This window comes from Lissotriton vulgaris, unplaced genomic scaffold (genome assembly GCF_964263255.1).
Source record: "Lissotriton vulgaris unplaced genomic scaffold, aLisVul1.2 SCAFFOLD_1181, whole genome shotgun sequence".
In the NCBI taxonomy this organism is placed as follows: Eukaryota; Metazoa; Chordata; class Amphibia; order Caudata; family Salamandridae; genus Lissotriton; species Lissotriton vulgaris.
In genome coordinates, this window is record NW_028243976.1 from 328,666 (window position 1) to 347,875 (window position 19,210).

Below are 19,210 nucleotides of genomic sequence, written 5' to 3' on the forward strand. Positions count from 1 at the left end.
AGTCCTTCCCGACTCCAATCGAGTTCAATCCAGTCCTATTATTATCATCTCAGATTACAATTTCACTACTGCTGAAAGAGATACATTATCCAAAGGTCTCTCATTCATACCTATCATGCCCCCCAATTTGTTAAATACTGAACTAGAACTTCAGCATTTTTTCATAAACGTTCAGTTGAAGTATTTCTTTCAAAACAATGAACCTGGTCCTAAACACCAAACCGCCACCCTCCACATTCAATCTTGAAGCCTACCTTATGAGCCAAAAGATTCTCGCCTTTGAACAGATTGTACTCACAGAAGTTATGTCTCTATGGGACAGTAGAAAATATATTCAATACAATGTGACCAGAGATGAAAAACAAGCACTTGAATCTCTAAAGACGAACACTGCAATCGTAATCATGGCCACGGACAAAAGAGGGACCGTCTTAGTCCAAAATACAGAAGACTACATTGCTGCGATCCACCAACAGTTGAACTGCCAAGATAGATACACAAAATTGAACAAGGATCCTACACATGATGTGCTAGAACTTATTCATCAGCTAACAGAAAGAGGATTAAAAGAAGGCTACTTGAGTGAACCAGAATATAACTTCCTAAACCAAAAACATCAGAGCACACCGACAATTTACACTCTCCAAAGATCCACAAGAACCTCACCCATCCACCAGGAAGACCGATTGTCTCAGGTTGTGGCTCAATCTTGGAACCTTTGAACCAGTTCATAGATAGTTTTTTACAACCTCGGGTGGCACAAACAAAATCTTATATACAAGACACTACGCATATCATCCACATAGTGGAAAATCAACCATTCGACATGACAACACAATTCCTAGTGACACTGGACATGCCCTCATTATACACAAGCATCCCACAGGATCAAGGGATGGAATGTATACGTGAAGTGCTGAACAGGAGACCAACACCGCACTGGATCCCTACTGAGTTGACCTATTGGATATTGCCATGACCAAAAACTATTTCATATTTTAAAAGGACTACTGTTTCCAGTGCAAGGGAGTAGCAAAGGGAGCCGGATTTTCCCCCAGCTTGGCTAATCTGTATGTGGACAAATATGAAGACACATATACAGCACAGAAAATCCATTCATTAATAACATCACTATGTGGAAACGTTGTATTGATGATGTCCTAATGATATGAACTGTTTCAGAGCTCAATTTAATTGACTTTCGGATGTGGTTAAATGGAAGATCATCTGGCATCCAATTTACCATGAATTACAACAATGAAACCATCTGTTTATTGGATCTCTCATTGAGGACGCATTGAATTATACCACTTTGTTTAGGAAGTCTACGGAGCGCAACAGTCTGTTGAAAAATTCATCACATCATCCTAGAAGCCTCCGGGACAACTTGCCCTATGGACAATTTTTAAGATTGCAATGGAATTGTTCACGCAGATAAGATTTCTTCAAAGAAACAGGTACACTGATCGCTAGACTAAAAAAGAGAGATTACCCTAAAGGACTACTCAACAGAGCGTGGAAAAGAGCCTGCTATTGTCCTAGAGATACTTTGTTAGAAGTTCACCCAAGGTCAAACACTAAAGAGAAGTTGGTTTGCGTCCCCACCTTCAACACCAGGAGCCAGGAAATCAAGAAAATTGTTACTAAATACTAGAACTTGGTATCTTCAGAAATCATTTTTGTGACTGATCCTATTTTTGCCTTCAAAAGAGCAAAGAATGTGAGTGACTATGTAGTGAATTCTTACGTGACACCACCTAGACCATCTGACATTAGGACACAACTGCACTTACCACCACTAATTGGTCATTTCAAGTGTAGCAATTGCAAGACATGCAAGTTCACGATTGAGGGCTCCACCTTCACACACCAGGACTGTGATTTCCAACTACCACACCACACGAACTGTAACAGTTTGGACGTTATATATGCGATTAAGTGCCCTGGTAATAAGATATATTTGGACAAACAACACCGAAGGTTAAAAGAGAAATCGAACAGCATTGCAGCAGGCTACGCTGCAAAGTACAAGGGGCCCCTCTAGTGGATCATTTTCCAACACTCCAGAGGTGGTGACATTACATTATCCCTCAATTACAAGGAATGCACATGGATACATATTCTGAACACGGTCACCTAGGGCCTGAATGATCTAGAGGAGACTAGTAGACAACTAGGACTCTTGTCTAAGATATGAATAGAGTTTCATACTGTCGAGACAAACATCTGTTTGGTCTCACCAATACCAATACCATGCTTGCGCAGTATGACTTCATACATGTCACTTTAACTCATTGTTCACATCTGGGTTGTTTGTAACTATGTGTTTTTAAAAACAACTACCACCTTGGATGTGCAATATGACTCTGTATGTGTCACCAAGCAAGTACACCTATGTGTAACGCAACGTTGCCAGTCTAAAATACTATAACCTGCATTGTGTAATTTGACTTCCTGTAATCCAGTAATTGATTTAATACCAATACAGGTTTGGATCAGGTATCTCATTAAGTTCTACTGTACTCTGTTCCCTACAGGTACCTATATATTACCCATTGACTGCATGTGTGATGTCAATTTAATATGCTCACTAGGTTTTCAAACCTTGTCAGTTTCCAGGAATGCATAATCTTAAAACTACCACCTCAATTGTAAAATATTACTAGGATTCTGCATGTGTCACGTTTAATCTAAGCCTGGGTGCAAAAAAACTCTGCCACGCTACGTCGAGCTCTGCAAGCGGTATAGTTTCTTTAGATAAATGCAGTTCACAGTGATTTTCAGTGCCAGGTGCTTGTCCGCACTGTGCAATCATCGCGGACGGCACCATGCACAGCGCAAGCAAGCGCCGCTTCCTTTCTGCCACTCGAGTCGATTTTTACTTTGCTTTCTCAACGCGAACGGGTGGTTTCTCAATGCAAGCATTGCGAGCATACGCGACCACTCATAATGAGAAATTTGACTGCCCGCATTGAGAGATCCCGCCGGGAGGTTGATTTTCCACGCTCGCGCTCGCTAACTTGATGTTGATGATCGGGAATGAGGAAAAATCTCGCTGGGAGGTGGATTTTCCTCACTCACACTCGCCAACTTGACGTTGATGAATGCGAGTGAGGGAAAAAACTGCGCTCTGCTACGTGGAGCAGAGTTTTTCTGAACATCACCAGCTCTGTGTAATGCGGAGTGAGGAAAACTCCTCTAACTCTGCAAGCGGAGCGGGGTTCACCACCCAGACTTAGTTTAACCCAACAAATACATCTACATTACATGCAACGTTGCGAGCCCAAACACTCGAGCCTTGATTGTATAATATGAGTCCACAATTATGTGCGATAACTATTGATTTTGCAACCGATGTTTACAAACTTTGCTCAGTCTCCAGGATTTGCTGAATTCCAAAACCAATATCTCAAGTGTATCTTTTTGTCTCATTATGGGCAATATTAACTGTTTATGTTTAAATTGTTTTTTCTGGTCACGTTTTGTACAGGGTTAACCAAATGTGAGTAATTGTTTACTGTATATGTGAAACTGACATAATCTTTGTTCCCCCAATCGGTTCATATTATACTGTGTCACTTGTGACCTTATGTGGTATATTTGTTTACCCACGCTCCGATACTGATTGCTTACATTTTGTCATGGTTTTCTGACTCGTTAATAGGGAAACCATAGTTTAAACTCTAGTACCACTTGAGCCCCTGGTGCACATAATTAGTACGGTTTGTATCACAGCGTGCAAGCCACTGTCAAGTGTTGACAGGCGAGTGTCGAGCCCCAAACCAGTACTAGTACTAATCCTGGAAATCCACCTGGTAGGTAATATGTGTAAAGCCCTGGGGCGAATGGATTACCAACTAGTGGCGCACTCAGGATTCACCACGGGATCACGGGGAGTCGGCATATTAAAAAGAAAGTCCTTACCAATGACGATTGACCAGGTACACGCAGACAATTTGGGGAGATATACAGCAGTGCCCGGGAGCTGGGAGGGCGAAGTACTCAACATAATGTCGGTGTATTTGCTGCCAGGCCTGCAGGAACTGGCATAAGAGACTTAGGGAAGGTGCTGTTGACAATCCCCACAGGGAGACTGGTGCTGGGGGGGACTATAATTCCGTAATTTCAGGTAGCTTAGATCCTCACCCACCTAAACAGGTAGATCACCAAAGGCAGTACTTCCGCACTTTTTTGGATGCAATGGGACTAGTGAATATCTGGAGGGTTCATCACCCTAATGAATTAAATCTCACCTTTTAATCGGGCCCACAATAGATTCTCTCGCATCGATTACATCCTCACCCCTTCAGACAAGGCCAGATATATCCACCAAATTAAACACCTTGCAAGAGGCATTTCAGATCATCCCCAATATGGGTGCAGATCGAGACAGGGAACAGTAGCAGTACTCAAGTAGCGCCTATTAATCCATGGCATCTTCGCATTCCGGGAATCAAACACAAGCTCACCCAAGAAATTGACCATGACTTTAAAGAAAATGAAGGGACGGTTGAATCAGCACTGACCCTCTGGCAGTCCTTCAAGACAGTAATACGGGGACATGCAGTATCTCAGATAGCAGGTGCGAAAAAGGAGAGGAGTGCAGAGCTAATCCGAATAGACAGGGGATAGTAAAGTTGGAAAATGAGGCCACCAGAGAGGAGGGATGGGACATTGCACACACTCTCAAACTTAAACCGAGTACAGAGATGAAGCAATAGAGCTGGCAAAAGCATTAGACAGATACAATCTTGGGCACATTTATGAGTTGGGAGATAAAGCTGGTAAATTGTTGGCCTGGTTTGATAAGAGAGAAATGGCCAGTCGGCCAGTCGGCTGGTCAGGGAGTTGAAAGGGCACACGGGGGACAGCCTTAGGGACCCACAAGACATTACTAACAAATTTGTTAGGTACTATGAACAGCTTTACACATCCAAAGTTCCTAGGCAGGATAGCGAGACAACTGAACTGCTGATAGAAATGAAATTACTGATGCTAGTAGAAGACGATAAAGCCTCGCTAGACAGTGATTTCGCCCAGGAGAAAATAGACAAAGCCATCCAGGCTCTACAGTCTGGGAAGGCGATGGCTCCAAACGGGCTACCCATTGAGCTTTACAAACTGAAACCAGACAGAATAGCCCCATACCTCAAGTCCATGTATGATGAGAGCCTGGAGAAGGAATGCAAGATCAGAGGATAGCCTGGCTAGTGGTTATTCATAAGGAGGGGAAACAGAAACATAAGTGTTCGTCGTATAGACCCATATCATTGCTAAATGCCAAAATTAAAATACTGGCTAAGCTGCTGGTCACCAGATTGGCCTGTGTGATCTCGGGACTGGTCCATCCGGATCAGTCTGGCTTTATGCTGGCCAGGAATACATCACTGAACTTGCGACGATTGCATGGGGTTATGGGATGAGTGGACACTTTAAGAGAGGATGCGGTGGTGGTGTCACTAAACGCCACCATGGCGTTCGATTATATAGAATGGCTGTACTTGTTTGCGGTTTTGGAGAGGCTGGGCTTTGGCCCTAGATTTATAAGTTGGGTGTCACTCCTATATACGGAACCGCTCACTCAGGTAGTGGTTAATAACAAAAAATCTACTGATTTCCATTTCCACAGAGGGACACGCCAGGGGTGTCCCCTATCTCTATTACTGTTCTCACTAATGCTGGAGCCTCTAGCTTGTTGGATCCGCAAGGACCCTATAATTTGAAGATTGAGATGGGTAGAGGGTTGGGAGGATCGCATATCCCTATATGCTGGGAACATTCTGTTATAATTGGCTTCGCCAGAGAGATCATTGCATAGGGTTCGTATCATCTTCACAAATTTTGGTACATATTCCGGGTATGCAATACACTGCACAAAATCAGTGATATTTGTGCTGAATGGAAACCCTCCCCTCTTTCCCAGGGCTTGTCAAGTGACAATAACTAAGGATGGGTTCAAATATTATATTTAGGGCTGTATATTACTAAAGATCCTAAAATGTTCTATACTACCAACCTGTTGCCGCCGCTGCAGTGACTAAAACACAATGTGGAGCATTGGAAAGTGTTGCCGGTCTCCTTACTGGGAAGCGTGTCACAATTTAAGATGATGTCCTTACTGCGCTTTCTATATATCCTTCATAATTTTCTGGAAGTTGTTCCAGCGTTATACTTCAAAGCGGAGGAGAATGCACAGATAGCATTGCTCTGGGGCAATAATCGACCACGAATATCATTTTTGAAATTGGTAAAGAACTGGTATGACGGGGGAATCGGGTGACCCAATATCAAAAAATATTATTGGGCGGCCCAATTAGCTTCCATCAATCATTGTATCTATCGGGCCCATAATGATCCAGGATATGCGATGGATAGGTGGCTTTTGACATGGAGTAACTACCCGTGAGCAATTGTATTCCAGCTTAAGAAAGCTAGGGTTGGCAGGGCCTACATATCATGCAGTCCAGGTGTGTCACATGGCGCAGAAAAGTATGGTATGGGCACCCTGGCCACCCCATTGTGGGATTCAGAACAGCTGGGATCCCTTTGGAGATCAAAGGGCTTTGATAAAAGGGACACTTTCAGGATATCGTGGGTGGGAGTTCTCTGGAAAAAAGGGGAAGGGGTGACTTTTGAGACATTACAGCAAGAGTATGAGCAAGTGGAGAATGAAAGGTTCAGGTATTCTCAGGTACAGCAGGCATTGAAAATTATAGTGCCTCGAGATGTGTCAATACTGGAGGCTTCGCCCATGGACGATCGTCTACTGGATGGGTACATGCCACGTGAGGCAATTTCGATGACCTATTCCAAACTGATCAACAACTCCCCTGATCCACTTCCACAGCTCCGCGCAAAGTGGAAATGAGATCTTATGGAATTGAATGAGGAGGAATGGTGGGAGGCACTGCGTCGCCCAAAGAGGTGGCGATATCATCAAAATTGAAGCTAGTCTGACTAAAAGTGCTGCATAGAATATATTATGCAGGACCCGCATTAGTCAATATGGGCTACAGAGAGGACGCTAGTTGTAGGCGAAACTGGTCGGGAGGGTACTTTCCTGTACATACAATGGAATTGTCCATTTATAGCTAGGTATTGGAAGGCCGTCTTCAAGTGCATGGGAGACGTATTGGGAGAATACTTGGTACTAAACTCTAAATTGTGTTTACTAAATGCTTGGGAACCAACAGACCTAGGAACTAAAGAGAGATTGTGGGTGGCCCTGAGAGGACTGGTAGTCAAACGGAACATTGCAAGAAAATTGGGACCACAAGAGGTGCCAACAAAGAGGAAGTGGATAGAAGATATGGATTGGTGTATGTTCCATGAGAAAACAGTGTATGTGTCCAGGGGGTGCCCGAAAAGTGGATGCAAATATGGAATAAGTGGAATTCCTGTAGGGGAGGGATATTTACTCCGCGGAAAGTACCGGAATTAACCTCCCTGGAGGAATTAGAGGTGTCAGGGCAGGATTTACCAATATATCGCAGAGACTATTTACGGTAAATTAAGCAACTGTGTTATATAATTGTGGGAAGAAAAGTGATTACTGTGTTACTTGTGAATCTGTATTGTTTGCTGTTTGTATTCAATAAAAAGAATTTAAAAAAAATGTTGCCATGTCCACTCACCTGAAACCCAGGTAGTGCAGGAACGGAGATAGTCTTTCCTCTCACCAAGTGTTTAACCCTCCACGCTGACTGGGAAACTCTGTGAGGAGTGAAACACCAGGGGAAGGGGGGGAAAAATGGGTAAGCATTCTGAGTGTGTGCTGTAGCTCACTCAAGGTAGGTATCCAAGATCTATATCTGCATTGATAGTGATCTCACACCTATATCTGCAGTGATAGTAATCTCACACCTATATCTGAAGTAATGGTGATCTCACATCTATACCTGCAGTGATAGTGATCTCACACCTATATCTGAAGTAATGTGATCTCACATCTATATCTGGATTGATAGTGATCTCACACCTATATCTGAAGTAATGGTAATCTCACACCTATAGCTGCAGTGATGGTGATCTCACATCTATATCTGGATTGATAGTCATCTCACACCTATATCGTTTAGCAATAGTGATCTCACACCTATAGCTGCAGTGATAGTGATTTCACACCTATATCTGCAGTGATAGTGATCTCACACCTATATCTACAGTGATAGAGATCTCACACCTATATCTGCAGTGATAGTGATCTCACACCTATAGCTGCAGTGAGAGTGATCTCACACCTATATCTGCAGTTATGGTGATCTCACACCAATATCTGCAGTGATGGTGATCTCACACCTACATCTGCAGTGATAGTGATCTGACACCTATATCTGCAGTGATGGTGATCTCACACCTATATCTGCAGTGATACTGATCTCACACCTATATCTGAAGTAAAGGTGATCTCACATTTATATCTGCAGTGATAGAGATCTCACACCTATCTCTGCAGTGATAGTTATCTCACATCTATATCTGCAGTGATGGTGATCTCACACCTATATCTGCAGTGATAGAGATCTCACACCTATCTCTGCAGTGATAGTGATCTCACACCAATATCTGCAGTGATGGTGATCTCACACCTATATCTGCAGTGATGGTGATCTCACACCTATATCTGCAGTGATACTGATCTCACACCTATATCTGAAGTAAAGGTGATCTCACATTTATATCTGCAGTGATAGAGATCTCACACCTATCTCTGCAGTGATAGTTATCTCACATCTATATCTGCAGTGATAGTGATCTCACACCAATATCTGCAGTGATAGTGATCTCACACCAATATCTGCAGTGATGGTGATCTCACACCTACATCTGCAGTGATACTGATCTCACACCTATATCTGAAGTAAAGGTGATCTCACATTTATATCTGCAGTGATAGAGATCTCACACCTATCTCTGCAGTGATAGTTATCTCACATCTATATCTGCAGTGATAGTGATCTCACACCAATATCTGCAGTGATGGTGATCTCACACCTAGATCTGTAGTGATAGTGATCACACACCTATAGCTGAAGTGATAGTGATCTCACACCTATATCTGCAGTGATGGTGATCTCACATCTATATCTGCAGTGATAGTGATCTCACACCTATATCTGAAGTAATGTGATCTCACATCTATATCTGGATTGATAGTGATCTCACACCTATATCTGAAGTAATGGTAATCTCACACCTATAGCTGCAGTGATGGTGATCTCACATCTATATCTGGATTGATAGTCATCTCACACCTATATCGTTTAGCAATAGTGATCTCACACCTATAGCTGCAGTGATAGTGATTTCACACCTATATCTGCAGTGATAGTGATCTCACACCTATATCTACAGTGATAGAGATCTCACACCTATATCTGCAGTGATAGTGATCTCACACCTATAGCTGCAGTGATAGTAATCTTACACCTATATCTGAAGTAATGGTGATCTCACATCTATATCTGCAGTGATAGTGATCTCACACCTATATCTGAAGTAATGTGATCTCACATCTATATCTGGATTGATAGTGATCTCACACCTATATCTGAAGTAATGGTAATCTCACACCTATAGCTGCAGTGATGGTGATCTCACATCTATATCTGGATTGATAGTCATCTCACACCTATATCGTTTAGCAATAGTGATCTCACACCTATAGCTGCAGTGATAGTGATTTCACACCTATATCTGCAGTGATAGTGATCTCACACCTATATCTACAGTGATAGAGATCTCACACCTATATCTGCAGTGATAGTGATCTCACACCTATAGCTGCAGTGAGAGTGATCTCACACCTATATCTGCAGTTATGGTGATCTCACACCAATATCTGCAGTGATGGTGATCTCACACCTACATCTGCAGTGATAGTGATCTGACACCTATATCTGCAGTGATGGTGATCTCACACCTATATCTGCAGTGATACTGATCTCACACCTATATCTGAAGTAAAGGTGATCTCACATTTATATCTGCAGTGATAGAGATCTCACACCTATCTCTGCAGTGATAGTTATCTCACATCTATATCTGCAGTGATGGTGATCTCACACCTATATCTACAGTGATAGAGATCTCACACCTATATCTGCAGTGATAGTGATCTCACACCTATAGCTGCAGTGAGAGTGATCTCACACCTATATCTGCAGTTATGGTGATCTCACACCAATATCTGCAGTGATGGTGATCTCACACCTACATCTGCAGTGATAGTGATCTCACACCTATATCTGCAGTGATGGTGATCTCACACCTATATCTGCAGTGATACTGATCTCACACCTATATCTGAAGTAAAGGTGATCTCACATTTATATCTGCAGTGATAGAGATCTCACACCTATCTCTGCAGTGATAGTTATCTCACATCTATATCTGCAGTGATAGTGATCTCACACCAATATCTGCAGTGATGGTGATCTCACACCTATATCTGCAGTGATGGTGATCTCACACCTATATCTGCAGTGATACTGATCTCACACCTATATCTGAAGTAAAGGTGATCTCACATTTATATCTGCAGTGATAGAGATCTCACACCTATCTCTGCAGTGATAGTTATCTCACATCTATATCTGCAGTGATAGTGATCTCACACCAATATCTGCAGTGATAGTGATCTCACACCAATATCTGCAGTGATGGTGATCTCACACCTACATCTGCAGTGATACTGATCTCACACCTATATCTGAAGTAAAGGTGATCTCACATTTATATCTGCAGTGATAGAGATCTCACACCTATCTCTGCAGTGATAGTTATCTCACATCTATATCTGCAGTGATAGTGATCTCACACCAATATCTGCAGTGATGGTGATCTCACACCTAGATCTGTAGTGATAGTGATCACACACCTATAGCTGAAGTGATAGTGATCTCACACCTATATCTGCAGTGATGGTGATCTCACGCCTTTTTACTGTTAGCACATCACTACAGCAAAGCCAAGCAAAAGGAGCCCCTTGGGCGTGAAAGGGCGTCTTGAGACCTCAATAAACAACAAAGGAAGGCTGGGCTCTGGTGTTGAGCAGTGGCTGGTTGAAGAGTTGAAGGGAGCCTCGGCGGATAGTGCACAAGTGTGCTCTGGAGGAAGAGGGTGGAGATGGTGTATGTATATCAGCACAGAAATCTGTTTAAACTGACCATTAGATTTAGGGTGAGGAAAAATACAGTAGCGTCAACGTTTTATTTCGGTTTAGACAGTGCTCGGTGCTGTTTTGTAATGTCACTGCAGACATAATCACATTTAGAAAAAAAACAGACTCCGGAAACATGATCCGTCACTACACGCCTCCTTTAGATAAGAAATACCTTCACAACAGCCGTTTAGCAAACGATCCAGTACGGATGGGCCATCCCAAAAGGAGGCAGGGCGGTAACAAAGAAACCTCATTTTCAATTGGAGGCCACCGTTTAGCATGAACGATGACGCTAGCCAATGAAAATGATGAGCGGAGCTTCAAGTCCCTTTCTGAAATCTCCTCTACCACTATATGTCTCGCAGAGCAACAGCGCATGCGCGCTGCTACGATAGGTGATACCTAAAAAGAGGAAGCACTATATGAAAAGGAGCATAGAGAGTACCATGCATCCATTGAAGGATGACAAAAAACTTCTGACACATACAAAGATATAGAAAACAAATTCATCTCACCATTCAACCCAAAATGCAGATTTTAAGGAGTTGAAAAGGATATAAATGACATAGAACATAGAAAATGACTCCCAGTATTCCATAGGTATATGTCCAAACATTTCTCCTATTATCATCACAGGAGGACGTAAAGTGACTCAAGGCCTTTTTCACAACATAGGAAATGGATGATAGTAGTAGAGGATTAGGAGTAGTCCTAGTCAGGAAGAGCAGCAAAACAAGAAACAAAAAGGCAGGAGACAAGAAGGTAATCTTTAAAAGTACTAAAACACCAGAAAGGACAGAATAAATCCAATATATATATATGAACAGACAAGAACATAGTGCACTGGTAATAATCCAAAAAAGCAACAGTCTTAGGGTTCCTGGGTAGGTAGAGAAAACAAGAGAGCATCAGCACAATGAAGTATCACCAAGAATTCCCCCCCGCCCCAAAAAGAAATGAGTGGAAAATCAGAAATCCAAAAGCAGGACAAAGATGCCCAAGACTCCGAGGGGCACTTTATGAAAATATAGAAAAAGGCACAGTGAACTCTGAAGGTCCAAAGGGCTTCAAAGCAGAGGAATGCACATCAAGGACGGAAGAAACATTCCAAGCAATGCGGCAAGAATCCTTTCCATAAAAGGAAATGTACCAAGCATCTTGGTTATGGAGGGCGGCCCTTTTATAGTCCCACATCCAAAAACCAGGGTTCCGACCCCACGTAAGCCTTGCGGTATTTCCTGATGTGTAGGGGCTCTTGCCTCCAAACCTATGAGTTACCGAACTCTGTAACAAATACTGAAAAAGAAAAGGACAGCAATGTGGGAATTTTCCACCCACTTCGTACAGACAATAGGGAAGATTCCGCATATCATACTCCATAACCCTCAACATACAGCATTCACAAAAGGAAGTGGGGTACTATGTTGTGCGTGTGTTCGTACAGGATGTGACAAACAAGGCCATGCCTTTGGCGCTACAGCCAATTACTGACCAATTGAAACACTTGCCTAAAAAGAAGAAGAAATTGGCCTCCGCCCCTCCATCTCTAATCTGAGGAGTTCCCCTACTCCTAGCTATTCCCAGAGACAATCTTTCCAATTGCCAGAACTGACCTCATGCAGCTGTCCTGGCTCAAATCTCCCAGGACTGGCTGTTAATCATTAATATAGTGTTTGTGACCCTTCCCAGAGCCCTCCCTTGAACCCTCACCAGGGTGATTCGAACAAGGATTCTTCCTCCTCTCACTCCTCTCACACTGATACCCCATGAGCCCCCAGGAAGCCCCAGGAAGAAGAAAAATAAATTCTGTGACCTCTCCAAAGTGCAACCAGGGCCCTGTGGTTCAAATCCCTTTCAGTTTGCCCCTGAGGGCATCGTCCACAGTAGGTACTCTAATTGGACTCCTACCCTGGCTGTGGTAGAGTGTATGCAGCACTGTGTCAGAAAACTTTTAATAAAGAGGTCCATAAAAGACTGTCTACCAAGTGTTCCAGAAATGACTTCCCGGACAAAACGGTCTGTACCCCCGACATAGACCCAAGGATTTAGCAGGTTTGAAGAAATATGCCAGGGACCCAAAAAAGATTATTGACAGGGCATGGAAAGTGTGCCTTTCTGGTCCCACGGAAAAACGTTTGGAGATGCTCCTGAGGCGCAAGAGTGCAGTGATAGATCTGGAGATCCTGGCAGCTGGGTCGCAAAGGGCAGTTTGCATACAGGGAACCGCCAACTGTACCATCGCCTCGGAGCCCAGAAATCCATGTTTATGCGCATTGATCCCAAGTTAGAAGACTTGACCACTGGTGAAGCTGGCCCCACTACTGATGGCCTCCTCTCTAGAAAGAAGTTTGTCACGGATGTTGGCAAGTTTGTTAACGCCTTCAAAGACCTTGACAAAGCACAGGTGTTTCCCAGGAAAGTTTTACAAACAAATCTTTTGCCAGGGCCAGGCAAAGCAGGGGACACTTGCCAGGCAAGGATTTGTTCAAGACTCCCTTCGAGGATTTGGGTACACAGGAGAGGAAATGAGCAGGATGGTACCAGGGGAGCAGGCTTCTTTCTATATTAGCCAGGCTCTGCCAGGAGAGGAAATAGAGGGGATCTTTCAGGGGGTCCTTCAAGGCCTCCACATCTTCAAGTTTCACCAGTAAGCAGTAGCCCTTTATCTCAAGTATGTCTAGGGGGAAGAACTCAAATGCTAGTTCACAATTGGCGACAGATCACAACAACCCGTGTGTTCTGGAGACAGTTATGGGTTTCCATTAGGCATGGCCGGATTTCGCGGATCCACGATCCGCGAATTTACGGATTTGCGGATCCGCAAAATCTGCGAATTTGCGGATTCGTGTATTTTGCGGATCATAGTGGGTAAAGGGCGGGAAAACGGTGCACATCACTAGTGTGAGGGGCAGGGCCAAATGGGCGAGGCTTATATGCGAGTTCACATGCCTCTTGTGTGCATAAAAGGACAGGCACGGATCAGAAAAGCACAGGAACTGCACAGGGATTGAGCTTGTGAAAGTCAATAATGCAAAGGCCTCTATCAAGCATCATAGCTAATTTTCAACGATAGATATGGGGAGAACGCTCATCTGCCCAGCCTCGACAAAACTCACATTTTTGGGGGGCTGATTAACTTTGCCATCACACCGAAGAGCACCGGGGTGCCTCGAGTGAGCTGTCCTTCATAGTGGGTGAAGGGCGGGAAAACGGTGCACATCACTAGTGTGAGGGGCAGGGCCAAACGGGCGAGCCTTATATGCGAGTTCACATGCCTCTTGTGTGCATAAAAGGACAGGCACGGATCAGAGAAGCTCGTGGTCACAGGAACTGCACAGGGATTGAGCTCATGAAAGGCAATAATGCAAAGGCCTCCATCAAGCATCAAAGCTAATTTTCGACGATAGATATGGGTAGAACGCACACCTGCCCAGCCTTGACAAAACTCACATTTTTGGGGGGGCTGATTAACTTTGCCATCACAACGAAGAGCGCAGGGGTCCCTTGAGTGAGCTGCCTGCTAGTGCCCATCATCCTGTAACTATTTTAGGATGGCGCCGGCAAGCTGCCAGCGCCATCCTAAAATAGTTACTAAATTAGCTTCATCAGGAAGCACTAATAGATAAAATAAAGCAGGTGCTTGAGCACCTGCTTTATTTTATCTATTAGTGCTTCCTGTTCCCTCTCTCTCCCCTCCGTCTTCGCTCTCGTCCTCCCCCTCTCTTCTTCCCCTCCCTCTCTCCCTCTACCCTCTCTCCTTTTCCCTCTCTCCCTTTCCCTCACTTCCCTCTCTCCCTTTCCCTCTCTTCCCTCTCCTCTCTCCCTGTCTCCGTCTCTCTCTCCTCTCTCCCCCTCTCTCTCTCCTCTCTCCCCCTCCTCTCTCCCCCTCTCTCTCCTCTCTCCCTCTCTTTACCCTCTCCATCTCCCTGCTCTCTCCCTCTCCCTGCTCTCCTTTTTCTCCCTCTCCCCATTTCCCCCTCTGCCTGCTCTCCTCTCTCTCTCCCTCCCCTCTCTCCCTCCCCTCCGTCCTTTGCTCTCGTCCTCCCCCTCTCTTCTTCCCCTCCCTCTCTCCCTCTACCCTCTCTCCCTTTCCCTCACTTCCCTCTCACTGTCTCCCTTTCACTCTCTTCCCTCTCCTCTCTCCCCGTCTCCGTCTCTCTCTCCTCTCTCCCCCTCTCTGTCTCCTCTCTCCCCCTCTCTCTCCTCTCTCCATCTCTTTACCCTCTCCCTCTCCCTGCTCTCCTTTTTCTCCCTCTCCCCATCTCCCCCTCTGCCTGCTCTCCTCTCTTCTCTCCCTCTCTCCCTCCCCTCTCTCTCCCCTCCGTCCTTCGCTCTCGTCCTCCTCCTCTCTTCTTCCCCTCCCTCTCTCCCTCTACCCTCTCTCCTTTTCCCTCTCTCCCTTTCCCTCACTTCCCTCTCTCCCTTTCCCTCTCTACCCTCTCCTCTCTCCCCGTCTCCGTCTCTCTCTCCCCCCTCTATCCCCCTCTCTCTCTCCTCTCTCCCCCTCTCTCTCCTCTCTCCATCTCTTTACCCTCTCCCTCTTCCTGATCTCCTTTTTTTCCCTCTCCCCATCTCCCACTCAGCACCACCACAGCACCACTCAGCACTACCACAGCACCACTCAGCACCACCACAGCATCACTCAGCACCACCACAGCATCACTCAGCACCACCCCAGCATCACTCAGCACCACCACAGCATCACTCAGCGCCACCACAGAACCACCACAGCACCACTCTGCACCACCACAGCACCACTCAGCACCACCACAGCACCACTCCGCACCACCACAGCATCAATCAGCAACACCACAGCATCACTCAGCACCACTCACCATCACCACATCATCACTCAGCAACACCCCAGCACCACTCAGCACCACCACAGCACCACTCAGCATCACCACATCATCACTCAGCGCTACCCCAGCATCACTCAGCACCACCACATTATCACTCAGCACCACCACATTATCACTCAGCGCCACCCCAGCATCACTCAGCGCCACCCCAGAATCACTCATCACCACCACAGCATCACTCAGCGCAACCACAGCATCACTCAGCGCAACCACAGCATCACTCAGCGCAAGCACAGCATCACTCAGCGCAAGTACAGCATCACTCAGCGCAACCACAGCATCACTCAGCGCAACCACGGCATCACTCAGCGTAACCCAGCATCACTCAGCACCACCACAGCATCACTCAGCACCACCACAGCATCACTGGTTCAAATATGTTCTTTCAATGTTTCAAGCTGTTTTCAAGCTTTCAAGCTTTATTACAAATCACAAAAAGATGTTAATATTTCACTTCTGTTCTTGGATTTTCGGCACAACATAAAACACTTAACATAATCTTCCCAAAAGTTATTTACAAAAGTTTAAGCTATTGCCATTACAAATTAAATAAATTATTTAAGGAATAATTATTAAAATAAATTAAAAGCAATTGTTATTTGTAATATCAATGCATCTAAGTCCCGTAAATATAAAACATGTTGCATTACAAATGCTATAGGTGTCACATTTGGGAAAGTTATAACTATTGGCATTGTAAATGACAAAGCTATTAATTTAGCTATTTTAAAAAATAACACATAAATAATAAAAAAATCATTTATAAGACCAATAGCTCAAACTTTCCTAATGCGAGCCCTATTGCATTTCCAATGCTTGTTTTACGTGTTTCTACTTGTTCGTCTTCCAGGCCGTATCCATATTATGTCCAGTCTGCCCGCCCCACCCCGCGCGCTATGAGGCTGCCCGTGGCCCACACAGGGGGCTCCCGTAAGTGGGCGGCCACCCTAGTGCCACATGATGGCACAAACAGAACAGGGCCAGTGTTTGGACCTCCCGGATGTCTAAGTACAATTTTGTAATTTCCGGCGCACCAGTGGGCGGGGTACGGATGAAGCTTTTTCTACCTCCCCGCCCAGCTGGCGATTCCTTACATCCCCCTTGCTTTTGAATCTATACATTTCACCCCTCATTTTTACTTTACAGCAGATGGAGGTCTCGGTGTTTAACTACGCCGACGACCTCCAACTTGTTTTCAACCTTTCCTCTTCTCCTTCCTCGGCTTCTAATTTCCAGAAGGTTATGCTTTTTATCCAAGGGTGGATGAACTGCAACCACCTTAAACTGAACCCGGACAAGACCGAATTGGTCCTGACGGGGGGTGGTTGCAGTCCCTGGTCTCCTTCCTTCTGGCCCTCTGCCCTTGGCCCTTCCCCTCTTCCTGTTTCCAAGGTTAAAACCTTGGGTATTTTCATTAATCCCATGCTTACCCTTCATACGCAGATCAATGCAGTTGTATCTGCTTGTTTTTTCTCTCTGCGGACTATTCGAAGGGTTGCCCGCTTCTTCTCAACTGCTGCACTCAAGCTCATCCTCATGGCCATGGTGCTTTCGTGCCTTGACTATGGGAACGTCATCTACAATGGTGCGCCGGCTTATCTGCTCCGCCGGCTTCAACAGATTCAGAATCAGGCGGCCCGCCTGATCTACGGTCTCCCCAGGTTCAATCATACGACCCCTCTGTTGCAATCTCTCCATTGGCTCCCAGTGAGGGAGAGGGCCCTCTTTAAGCTTGGATGTATCACCTACCAGGCCAGATCAGGGACCGCTCCCGTTTTCCTGTGTGAAGCCATTTCCCCTTACCTTCCTTCCCGAGAACTCCGTTCCACTCATTTGGCTTTTCTGTCAGTCCCTCGTTTCAGAAAACAGAAGTCCGGTGGGGCCAGATTTGCAGTGCTGGCTCCTTCCTTCTGGAACTCACTTCCATTTACTCTTAGGTCGTCATCTTCCTACCTGGAATTTCGCAAACATCTTAAAACCTTCTTGTTCTCCAGATCTGTAGTTGTATAACCCTTCCCCCGCACCCACTGGTTTTCTGCCATCTAGCGCCATGAAACCGATTCTGGTATAAGTGCGCTCTATAAATATTTTAAAATTCAAATTCAAATCCCGCTTGTTTCTCCTCAGTTCCTTTCTCATCTTCTTATTTTTTTCTTTATTTATTTTAAGCATAAGTGACCGTATACAAAAACAACCAATATCACTTATCATGTCAACATCGCAAATTGATCAATCATACAGTATTCATATGACCTGTATATTGTGTATTAGTTGAGCTAGGCCGCTCAGGCGTGACCAGTTAATTGCGATCTACGCGACCTCATTAGGGCTCTTATGATTGGACACAACTGTCATATTTTGTCCCCTTCAGCTGTCTGTAGCTGGATCAGCGGTGGTGACTTTCTCCAGGAAATATGACTGTAGGGGAGTCCAAATGTCTCTAGGGTGGGAAGAGGGCAGTGGGAGTTCGGCATTGGTGTGCAGTTGTTCTTGGCAGTATATGAGATAATTCGACCAGTCTTTGAATTTGAGTGCCCTTCCCCATCTGCAGGCCACTCTTCGCTTGGCGTGCACGAGTGCCAGGGAGATATATTTCCACAGCGCGGCGGTCACTGCTTCGCTGTACACTAATAGTGTGACAAAGGGGTCTTCGGGAACGTGCAGTCCAGTAATTTTATCAAGCGCCTCCAACACCTCCGTCCAGTATCTTTGGATGGGAGGACAGTCCCAGGCCAGGTGTCTGAAGTCTGCTCCCTCCCTCCCACAGCCGTCACAGCGGCCAATGTCCTGGAGATGAAGGCGCATCAGGCGTTTAGAGGTATAGTTAAGACGGTGTTAGTCAGGGCACAAGTCCTAAATAAAGAAGTGGGGGGACGCTCACAGACAGGAAGTGACGTCACGACCGAAAGTGACGTCACAAAAGGCAAAAACCCAGAAGTGGGGGACGCTCAAATACGTGAAGTGACGGCACGATCGGAAGTGACGTCACGAAAAGGAAAAAAAAACTAGAAGTGGGGGACGCCCAAATACGTAATAGCGCTCACATATTCCATTAACGCAGCAGCGCCGATAAGATCGCAGAGTTATTAGGACAGGGGGCTGGGGTGCTTGTCTGGCAGTCCTGGCTCCTTCCTATTCATTGTATTAAACAGCGCGTCTAACGGAGGCAAGAGCAGGGCTCGAG